At 35.8% G+C, this 12500-nt stretch overlaps 1 protein-coding gene and 1 long non-coding RNA gene across 6 annotated transcripts in view; one reads left to right on the forward strand and one right to left on the reverse strand.

The window, feature by feature from the left end:
• LOC149136880 (uncharacterized) overlaps window positions 1–12500 on the reverse strand; it is a 153754-nt gene that overhangs the window by 115792 nt on the left and 25462 nt on the right. The gene's annotated exons all lie outside the window — the stretch shown is intronic.
• Window positions 8955–12500, forward strand: part of LOC106881602 (uncharacterized) — a 20635-nt gene continuing 17089 nt past the window's right edge. The window contains exon 1 of one of the 2 annotated variants that reach the window (XR_016238269.1): window positions 8955–9487. This is a non-coding gene — a long non-coding RNA (uncharacterized LOC106881602). The remainder of the gene's footprint in view (window positions 9488–12500) is intronic. The other variant, XR_001410872.3, reaches the window with a different exon arrangement.

Consider the following 12500-nt stretch of genomic DNA (forward strand, 5'->3'; position numbering starts at 1 on the left):
AGATATGTTTCTGGGCATAACTGTTCAGTGATGTTTTAAACTCAGTGACGGATTTGCTCCTTTTTGTGTTCGTTCGTGGAAAGTCCCTTTGTTTTTGTTTTCTTTTGTTTTGCGTCACTCATGATATGTGCTTTCTATATGTACGTGAGTACGTGTGTGTCGTGCAGGCATTATTTATGTTGCTTATATCTTTTAAAATGTGTATATGTATGCATAAACAGTTACAAGTATACGCAATTGATCGATTTACGTACTTACTATGTGTTTGGTGTGTTTTGTCGGGGTTTCTGATGCTGGTACCGATATTCTGCACATATCACATTGTGATAACGTGCATAAAAGAAACTCCACTTTATATAACAAAAATATTTCCAATTATTGTTGTCTTCATCATCATTATCATGTCCTCCATCATCATAATCATCACCATCCCTAGATGATTATGTTATTTCTTTGTTTTCTTCCCTTTTCAGATACAAAACCAGCAACCACATGTTGAAGATAAGATAACTTCAGCAACTCTTGTCACCCTTTTCTGCTTTCTTCCAACAGGCATGGCTGTTATTGCTTATGCAGATAAAGTATGTAAAATATGGACATTTCTTGCAAGAAATTCTATTCATATGCATACATTTTATCCAGTGTGGCAGTGCGTTGTGAAATTTGATTCCCAAACTCATAATTCTGGGTTCAGTTCCACTGCAGCTGGGGTAAGTGTCTTCCACAATAGCCTCGTGGTAATCAAAGCCTTGTGAGTGGATTAAACAGATGGAAACTGAAAGAAGCGGAAGGAGTTGGGGTACAATAAATTTCATTAATATTTTTATATGGTGGAAGTGGTGGTAATAGGAAGGATTAAACAGATGGAAACTGAAAGAAGCCCGACCAATATATTTACACACACACATATGAGTGAGCGTGTTTGAGTTAGAGACCCCTTTGGTCAATGTCTCTGTTTGTCAACCACCACCGTTGACAACTGGTGTTGGTGAGTTCGCGTACCCGTTACTCATCAGTTCAACAAAAATAGAATAAGTAGCAGCTTTGAAAAATTAGACAAGTACTAGAGCTGAGTCATTCGACTAAAATCCTTAAAGGGGATGTCCCGGCAAAACTGCAGTTTGGTGACTAAAACAAATAAAAGTTAAAAGAGAAAACAAAAATATTCATAATTTAGTAAAAAGCATAATGTAAAAATGCCATAGTTTAGTACAAAGCATAATATAAAATGTCAGTATTTTATTTGATAAAAAGCCATGCTTTCATAAGTTTCTTACTTTATTGATATTATACTAGTGGGACTCAGAGAAATTCCCCAGTGTAAGTCAGTATAGTTGAAAATATTATGTTGTTTCCATGCTCTATTACGATGACATTATCCCATGCTCTCCATCAGTTTTTAAAAAGAGTGTGTTGTGATTTGGAGAATTTAGCTGGTGTTTCTAACAAGTTAAATTATCTGCTAGTGGTTGTGTTGTAGATTCGATGAAGTTCCCTCATGGACACGATAAACATGTTATTGATAGATATTGTAGAGGAAACGCAAAACATAAGGCCTTAAACAAGATCACATGAATATCATGATTGTACTAACTGTGAGCATGAACACTGGCAGGTAATTTCCTTAGAATCACCCAGACAACTCTCTTTCCATGATTTAAAAAGATACAGTGAAATTTCACCATATAACTGACACCAGTTGTAAATATATGACAATGTTTTGCTGTTGTTGAGTTTTATTAACATACTTTATCTTCCAGGCAAAAATAATGGCCGGAAATGGAAATGTAGAAGGTGCAAAAGAAGCGAACGCTAACGCAGCACGATTTATCAATATATCAATTTGTGTTTGTATTTTTGGGATTATTATTTTCATCATTTTTTTCAAGTACAAGAAATTTTACAACTACAAGGGGATATCATCATCTCTTTTAGTAAATTGAGAAGGTTCATATCAAATGAAGAGTGTTTTCTTTTTTTATACTCTCCTTTAATTATAATCATATAAAATATTCTTAGCAAAAAAAATGTTTAAATGTATTGAGAACTCCAATCAACAAATGATATATTTCATAAAAAATGATATCATTTTAAATATTCTTTTCTACTCTAGGAACAAGGCCCGAAATTTGTGGGGAGGGTGACATTTGATTAGATCGACCCCAGTGCGCAACTGGGACTTAATTTATCGACCCCGAAAGGCAAAGTCGACCTAGGATCGCGGTTTCGATTCCCAGACCGGGTGTTGTGAGTGTTTATTGAGCGAAAACACCTAAAGCTCCACGAGGCTCCGCAGAGGATGGTGGCGAACCCTGCTGTACTCTTTCACCACAACTTTCTCTCACTCTTTCTTCCTGTTTCTGTTGTACCTGTATTTCAAAGGGCCAGCCTTGTCACACTGTGTCACGCTGAATATCTCCGAGAACTACGTTAATGGTACACGTGTCTGTGAAGTGCTCAGCCACTTGAATGTTAATTTCACGGGCAGGCTGTTCCGTTGATCAGATCAACTGGAACCCTCGACGTCGTAAGCGACGGAGTGCCAGCAACAACAACAACTCTGATCAGGGAACTCCTCAACCCCAGCCCGATGGTAAGAACCAATAAAGGGATAAAACTATGAGAGAATAGAGATATTCCTGAACCACTTGTACTATTCCTTCTGTCCAATTCAATCACCCAAGAAAGCATTAGGTGATGTTGTTGCATTTTGCTTTTACTTGAATGTTTTTTACCATTATCTCAGGAACTATCAAAGTTTAAAACCATTTTATAAACATAAAATGCTTCCTTGTTTTCAAAATGTTGCCTTAAAGCCAGTTATTTATTTGAGCATTAAATATTAATGTGATTCAGTTCAACATAGAGTAGACATTTGGTACACAAAAAAATAAACAGTTACACAAATGCATTCACAAATGTCGCTATTCATGTCGACACAATATTTTAGATAATGGTAGTTATAAACGCTTAGTAGTGAAAACTGCATTCAAATGTTGACCACAAATGTAGAGGAATATTGCTCATTCTTTTCATTCATAAATATATTGGTTAATATTTGGTTTAATATTTCTTCTAACCGTAGAGTTCACAACAAACATACAAATGAATTTATTTCCAATGTGTGTAGTGAACTTTAGCATTTGTTATTCGACTTCAAAGCAATATCTGAAAGCAATATTTCGAACGCTACAAACCTTCCTTCCAGGGACTGCTGTTAAAAGTTAGTGCGCTTGCATAGCAGAGTTCAAGGTCAATCTATGCTAAGCGGCTTTACTCTGCATGCTTTAGCTTCGTTACTATGGCAACAGTCCGGTTACTTATTGATCAGACCTCCTATAATTTCACTGTTATTACTACAATCCTTACCACCTCATTTACTTCTTCTCATTGCTATTATTGCTGGACACCATTATTATTTGTTGGTATTGTTATTGTCAGTAGTGTTAGCTTCGTTGCAATATGTTAGGTTATCTTCTAATCCTCGGTTGGCTCGGTGGAACTTTAGCTGTCATCCCCAACGTTGTTCCTTTTCTGTGATGGCCACAACTTGTCTTACACCTGTCGCGACATGCTTGACGCGTTGCTGACGTCATCATTGCAATTTTCGGGGCTTAGCAAATTTACGGTCGTTGGTTTAGTTGCTGATGTTGCTGAGACGCTATATAGAAGTTTGGGGGTATTGGGTCTAATAATACAAGCTGTTTGATTGGAGTGGTAGTTGACAATTTGGCCTAAAATGAGTATAATTTCCAGAAGCAGTTTCTTCTATCCAAGTACCTTAACTGAACCTTATATGTACATAGCAAAACAATAAAAGAATTGTATCAGTTGAATATTCAGTTGTTGTCTATGTGTAAGCCATCTATGAACTAGTTCTTGCCCATGCTCATGTCTGGCAAGAAACTTGATACTTGAGACGTCATAGGTATAAATTTACTGATAAAACCGCAGTTCACACCAGTAGATAGATATATTGCCGCGAATACGGCAAGAAGTATCACTAAGTTCCTTGGATCTTGCTACTTCATTTTTCTCTCGCTAACACACTTCACGCAACACCTACTCATCACAAAAATGGAAGTCTGTAAGTATATAGCATTGACTTTTCGTAATTCTTCATTATATACACACTACAGTATTTTTGACGGTTCAATAACTCTATTTGCGATTCACTAGCTGACGTGTTACTAGATTTTCAAATGTCCCTTCTATCAGTACAAGGATGTTAATTAAAAAGATTTTGAAATATTTTTGAATTCAGGAAGATATCTAATTATTCCATTATTACATTCCAATGTGCAGTTTCAGTTTCTATGTTAGTTAAAATACATATTAAAATTAAGAATTATGGAAATATCATTGGCAGAGTTATTGTATAACAAAGCAAAGTAGATTTCTTTCTTTGGTGTTATTTATTCTTCATTACACGTGTTTCCATTACTAATAGTTATTACGAAGATTTCCCATTAGCAAATGAAGCGATATCTTCGATTCGACCAAAGACCTCTGGTTGGATCTGGTAGACGGAAACCTAAAGAAACCCATCGTATATGAAGGTCGGCTGAATGGTTTATAAGCCGATCATTATACTCTCACAAGTGTAATCAAAGGAATTTTCTTTTTCAAAATAGTCACCCTTTGGGTCTACACAGTTCTTCAAACAATGTTGCAGTGCTTGGATCTCATTGATGAAGAACCTTTCATCTTGTTGGTCAAAGAACTAATCAACAAAACCTATTTTGTTATCATTACTGCGATGCTGCTTCCAAGCCAAATGTTCTTTTATGTTGGAGGAATAGATGATAGTCCGATGGCACCAAATCAAGAGAATAATGAGGAAGATCAACTTGTTCAAATCCACAATCATGCACATCAGCCATTAAAATCAAGAACTTGTATGCTGGCGTATTGTCCTGATGGAACAAATCCCCTTCCGTCAGTTTTGCGGGCCGTTTAGCCTTGATAGCCTTTCGTAACTACCTCAGCAAGCTTGCATAGTACTCTACATTAATGGTCGTGGTCCTTTTGAAGATAGTCAATAAACGCAATCGCAAACGACATGTTGAGCGCTGTATATCATAGCGATCTCGAGAGCTGCAAATACTTTTCTTGATTAGTCAATACTGGAGATGAAAAATGGATACTTTGCCATAATTTTAAGCGGAAATGTCTATGACTCAGTTGTGGTGAAGAGCCAGCACAGCAGACTAGATATGACCAGCATTCAAGGAAGATTCTTTTGAGTATATGGTGGGATATGCGTAGAATAATTTATCACGCGCTACTAAACGATAATGTAGGATTACGAGCTACCAGATGATAATCAAACAATAGCAGCCGATATAAACTGCCAAAAGCTAACGCGGTTGAAAACAGTTATCATACCAAAATGCCTACCTTAAACAAATCGAGAAGGAATCGTCCTCCATCATGATAATGCTAGCCCTCACACTGCACAACGGACAAAAGATCTAGAAAAATATGCCTGTGAAATTATGCATCTCCCACCATATTCTCCAGACATCGTACCTACAGATTACCATCTCTTTAGAAGATTACAAAATCATTTGAATATATTAAGGGAAGAGAAGTCGAGAAAGAGTTAGTTTTCTTTTTCATTTCTAAACCTAAGGAATTTCATGAAGGCGGCATAAAAAAAGCTCATTGAGAGATGGAAAGAGATCATAGTGGGGAATGATGACTATATTAACGATTCAAAAAATTATATATTGTTTTATTAATTGTTTTACTGAGCCCTTGTGAAACGGACGAAACTTCTGTCACAAAATTATATATATATATATATATATATATATATATATATATATATATATATATATATATATATATATATATATATATATATATATATACATATATATATAAAATTTTCAGAAAGAGATAAAAATTCAAGGGTGTGAAAGATTTTAGAGCATTTATAAATAGGTCTTACAGCTGTTTCCGGGATATTTTATATATCCCTTCATCAGAGACGGTGTGAGAAAATGGTTAAGCAATAGTTATTTTAGATAAGATATGAAATAGAGAGTGAAGTGGAGGAATGAAAATAGACGTGAGATATGCAGGGAAATTGCATCTGTAGATCCATTATTTAGGCAGAATGGTATACATATAAGATTCCAGTACCTTGTAAGTTCCAATAGTATTTAAAATTGGTCATTCCAAGTATAGAGTTTGTGCACAGTGTGATTGAATCGAGGGTTATATATATATATATATATATATATATATATATATATATATATATATATATATATATATATATATAAATTGTAAATGCAAAAATAAAAACAAAACACAAAGGATTCTGCGGTACACGTGTTTCAAGCTTTATAGTTGTTACATCAGTGTATAATTGACAGTATAAAGCTATCTTCAGCCGCAAATGTATTCTCTCCCAAGAATTATATCACATAGACGTTAAAGGAGGAAGAAAGATGAGATATAAGATATATATATATATATATATATATATATATATATGTCTTTTAAGTCTGTTTAAATGAAACGTTTTTGAGTGCGCTAATAAAAACTTACTAAATGTTTGACCTACTAAGAATCAACAGCATCGATTTCTCTAATCAATATAGGTCATGTACAATGTAATGCGCTCATTTCTTCCTTGTCTGATAAGTCCATAATAAAACAGAAAGCATATGGGCCTAAAGTAATTTCCAGAAAAAGAAAATTAAATAAAATATCATAACTCCTAAACGTATAGCTGTCGACTATGCGTCAGTCATACATAAACTGGTTTATACAAAAGTGAGATTTTTTGTCAAGATTAAATTACTCTCTGACGTCTGTGAAAAAACTTGAGACGTTATTGATATAAATTTACAGCAAAATATGCAGTTCACATCAATAGATATATTGCCACGTTTAAAGTAAGTAGCCTCACTAATTTCGCTGGATCTTACCATTTCATTTTTCGCTGGATAACTCTTCACATTGCAGCTACTCATCACAAATTGAAAGTCTGTAAATATATATCATTGACTTCTCGTCCCTTAGATTCCAGACGTGGCTGGCCATTGATATCACGTATCTTCTTTCCTGAACTCTGAAAGAGGACCTGTGGTTGCAGAGACGTTGCTTCAAAGATTTCCCGGAACATCCAATGTATTTCCGAGGACGTGTGTTGTCGGTGCTGTACCTGCTGGTATTGTTAGTGTTATTGTTGCTGCTGCTGCCGACATTGTCGAAATCGAGTCGGTGAGTGTATTAGACAATAAAACATTAAGACAATATGACTCTCCCCAAAGGCGACGAGCTGAAGAATCCTTAGCCCGACGGGCGAAATGCTCAGCAGTATTTCGTCTGTCTTTACGTTCTAAGTTCAAATTCCGCCGAGGTCGACTTTGCTTTTCAACCTTTCAACCTTTCAATTCACATAAAGAATCTTGGAAACCAGATACAAAAGAGTAAAACTTTTAAATATCAAGGTCAAATGAGAGCGGATCAGGGAAAGTGGCACATGATATAAGATTAACAAAACTCAGTTAAATCAAAAAAGTCAACATACGTAGAAAATTCTTTGTAGCTTCTTTACGGTCTGATGGAGTGGCTCTCTTCCCGATATATTTACACACCGTGACATTCATGTGAAGAAATTACTGAAATTAGTTATTACTAGGACATTTTTTAGCCTTATTTTCATGCGTTCTTAACTTTATTTTTTAATTTTATTGACAAATTTCGACCTCATTTTAACCTCATTATTAATCTGTGAATATTTGGGTGTTCATTCTAGTTTTGATTACTTTATGATATACTAGTATTATCAAAACAGGTTTTTAAAAAATAACTATTGTAGAAATTTATTATAGTACAATATGATATAATGCTTTATGTTTGTAGGCAAAAGACTCGTCTTTTGCACGGAATTTTTCCAGCATTAAAAAACTGCGTTCTACAGCAGCTCATGTCGCTTTGCATTGTATCAGATCTGCATATTCTGCGGGTGAAACTTTAGGGTTCGTTAGTTGAATTATCGAATTGATTCGGGTTTTTTCAAAATTTAAAATCAATTATTTGACACATGGTGTAACATAAAAAACGACCCTTCATCAGTTGTCGGCTGTCTATCTACTCCTCATTTCGAGCATTGAACGACAATATGAGTCTTCGAAGACAGTCGCTCTCATAAGCACAAAAATTAAATTTGGGATTTATGGAGGGTCAAAGTTGAGAACAAAACAAGACAGTGGATACATACAAGGAAACCGAACGAAAAACCACCTCTTTTTCCTTTACTATCTCTCGTTGCCCACACATGACCATCGTCCATCTTTCTTTTCCTCACTTGATCATCTTTCTTTACTTTCCGGGCTTTGATCATCTTTCTTTACTTTCCGGGCTGAACTAAGGACTGGTCTATCCTGTCTCTCTCTTCTATCTTTACTTTTGTCAAAGAAAATTTTTTCCAGCGTTCGCTATTTTACACTCATTCTGCTCTAACGACCCTCCATGTTTGTTTTCGTTCGGTTTCCTCGTATGACTCCACTGTCCTGTTTTTGTTCCCAGCTTTGACCCCTTCAAAAATCCCAATTTTTTTTTTTTTTGGTACTTATAGGAGCAACTGTCTTCAAAGACTCATATTGTCGTTCAATGCTCGAAATGAGAAGTAGGTAGACAGCCGACAACTGATGAAGTGTCGTTCTTTATGTTACTTGTCCTATTTTCCATTTTTTTCTTTCATTGTTTTTGTATTTCATGTTGTTTACTTTTGGTGACGTCCTGTAGCCATGTGTGCATATGTATAATATATATATATGTGTGTGTGTGTGTGTGTGTGTGTGTGTGTGTGTGTGTGTGACGGGCTCCTTTTCGTCACGAGGTTTCTGTTGGCCCGAAGCTATAATAGAAGACACTTGCCCAAGGTGCCATGCAGTGGGACTGAACCCGGAACTATGTGGTTAGGAAGCAGGCTTCTTAGCATACGGCCACACCTTAAGAGACATGTTGTTTGTGGAAACGCAAGTAGTGTTGCATTAAATGCTTATAAATTCTATCTAGAGATTATTGTTATTATTATATGTATCCTACATTTTATCAGTCCAGCTCAAATCAACCCCGAAAAACTGGTTCCGGCATAACAGAATAGGAGCTTTATTTGCTTATTCAAAACGTTTCCCATGAACAAATTTAAAATATTCTCGCGCATGTGTGTGTGTGTGTGTTGATAATTTCCCACGGAATAACCTGTTGTTCAAGTCTTGCACCTGAATAGAGTACACATAAGTCAAAAACTTTCTTCTAATAAAAAAAAAAAGCATATTTCTAGTGATTTTACAGTGGCAAAGTTATATAAATCGCAGTAAAAAATTCATAAAACAAAATAAACTATTTTACCTTGAGTCAAAAGTTGTTCTGCTTATTTTCCGGGATTTCATTACTTAACTCTCCTATTGCTGACGTATTTCAAGCAAGCAGCCGGAATTTACGGACATGGAAGTCTTAAGTATGTAATTTATTATTACTTTATAATTTCGCAATTTATGTTCTCTGTATATTTTCAATGGTTCCGAAGATACATTCAGACGATTCCCGAGGAAAGGTGTCTCAAAATTAAAACTAATACAGAAGCCCAACAGAATAGTTGTTTTTTTTCTTCTACATCAAGTTACCTAACTATTAATAACTTAGGCTTAGCCATTAGTAGCCCAGGCAGTATTTTAAGTCATGTTTTACGACATCGTAGCCCATTTAAGCAGGGAGTTGATTTTTTGCTGTGATATATCGCAGCATCGATGGTTCGTCTGGTATTTCTTGCAGGAATTTTTCCAATTACTGTTTGACTGCTATGAGGTCTTTTACTTCTTCGGTTTCATTATTTACATTATTTACATTTGATGGATATTTGTCCGTCATCTTGTTTGTTGTTAACACAACGTTTCGGCTGATATACCCTCCTGCCTTCATCAGGTGTCTTGGAGAAATTTCGAACTTGGGTTCTCATTCCTAAGATATTTTCGCTGCAAATCGTCCTGCCTTTTTCAATGTTATCGCGAAAGAAATTAAAGTAGAAAAAGACAGCACAACTTTCAAGCGGTACCTGGACAAATTCCTCCAGAAAATACTGTATACACTTGGATACGTCTCAGCCAACAGCAACTCTCTGCTTGAGTGGTCCATGGTGTCCCGAAATAATTAATTAAAATACTTTTCCAGGTGGTGCTATTGAGTTAGTCATGGCCTGGGCCCATAACGGCCGAAACCAATCTAAGATAAGTTAATGAACGAAACATAAAAACAAGCAATCATAGAGTATCTGTTACGGAAAAGACCTTTTTATATTTTTTTTCCTTTCCTGGTACTTTATTTATTGATTATACCTATACTGAATATATACTCTTTTGATATATTCTTTGCTTGGATTGAACCGGCGGACTTGGATGCTTAACATCCCTTTGAAGGATTTTGGTCCTGACTTCTTTCAGATATATATATATATATATATATATATATATATATACCGTAAATCCTCGAGTATAATCCGCACTTTTTTCCAAAACTTTAAAGGTCAAAATTTCTAGTGCGTACTATATACGAGGTTAAAAATGAAAAATGTTTTTTAAGCAAAATTTTCTAAGTGAAAAATATGTAAAGGCAAAATATTTATTTTTCACTGACGTTATTACTGTTATTTCTTTATTTTCTGCAAAGTGCACAAAAAAGCTACACGTTTGCATTATATTTTATATACAATAATGATTTCTTTATTGCCCACAAGGGGCTAAACATAGAGGGGACAAACAAGGACAGACAAACGGATTAAGTCGATTACATCGACCCCATTGCGTAACTGGTACTTATTTAATCGATCCCGAAAGGATGAAAGGCAAAGTAGACCTCGGCGGAATTGGGAATCAGAACGTAACGGCAGACGAAATACCGCTAAGCATTTCGCCCGGCGTGCTAACGATTCTACCAGCCCACCGCCTTTTTTTTTCCGGAGCCTCGTGGAGCTTTAGGTGTTTTCGCTCAATAAACACTCACAACGCCCGGTCTGGGAATCGAAACCGCGACCCTATGACCGCGAGTCCGCTGCCTTAACCACTGGGCCATTATACAATAATAATAAAGGACGTTACCGTATATACGTTTACAAACCAAGGACGTTATATAGACCTCCTTGACTCAAGTTAGAGAAGGGGTGCGTATTATACACAAGGTTTAGGGTTTTCAGAGGTACAGCCCCCTAAAAATCCCCTGCGTATTATACTCAAGGGCTGACTATACTCGAAGATTTACGATATATGTATATATATATATATATATATATATATATATATACTCTTTACTCTTTTACTTGTTTCAGTCATTTGACTGTGGCCATGCTGGAGCACCACCATTAGTCGAACATATCGACCCCAACACTTATTCTTTGTAAGCCTAGTACTTATTTTATCATTACTTTTGTCGAACCGCTAAGTTACGGGTACGTAAACACACCAACATCGGTTGTCAAGTGATGTTGTGGGGACAAACACAGACACACAAATATACATATATATATATATATATATATATATATATATATATGTATATATATATATATATATATATATATATATATATATATATATATATATATATATATATATATATATATACGACGGGATTCTTTCAGTTTCCGTCAACCAAATCCGCTCACAAGGCTTTGATCGACCCTAGGCTATTGCAGAAGACAGTCGCCCAAAGTACCACGCAGTGGCTGTGTGGTAAGGAGTTTGCTTCCCAAGCGCATGGTTCCGGGTTCAGTTCCACTATGTGGCGCCTTGAGCAAGTGTCTTCTGCTATAGCTTCGGGCCGACCAAAACCTTGTGAGTGGATTTGGTAGACGGAAACTGAAAGAAGCTCGTCTTATGTCTATGATCGTTTCTCTTGCCTAACAGTATCTGTGACTATCGAGCATATGCGCCTTGCTATAATAAATGGCGTGTTCCTTTTTGCTTGGGAAGGGTGGTAAGAACTAAAGTCTAAATATTGCTGTCTGTCTATGTTCTTAGAGCAAAGATCAGTAGTAACTGTCCCGTTTTTTTTGTTTTTTTTATCAGAATATCCAAAAGAGTAGTTCTTTTCATTCATATCCATAATTAATTGGATTGAGACATGAATGCTGTTTATTAATTTCAGAAATTTTGTAAGGTCCTCCTTACTTCGGTTCCAAAATATGAAGCGGTCATCTAGGAATCCTTTCCAGTTTCCTATACGATAGGTTTGGAAGTGGTGATCAAAAGTAGTTCTGGATAGGATGTAGAATTTTTCTTCTAGGTATACCATTACTGGTGTAGTAAATGTTGGTGCAAATTCCGTCCCCATCGCAGTGCCTTGTATTTGTAAACCTTCAAATATGAATTCTTTAGAGAATTTCTCCTGAATTCTTTGTGAGTGTTTGTTTATCCAGAATTCTACTACTTCTAGTGCATATATATGGGGGATATTTGCGTAGAGGCTACTTACGTCAAAGC

Source organism: Octopus bimaculoides, chromosome 2 (genome assembly GCF_046866305.1).
Source record: "Octopus bimaculoides isolate indiv1 chromosome 2, ASM4686630v1, whole genome shotgun sequence".
Lineage (NCBI taxonomy): Eukaryota > Metazoa > Mollusca > Cephalopoda > Octopoda > Octopodidae > Octopus > Octopus bimaculoides.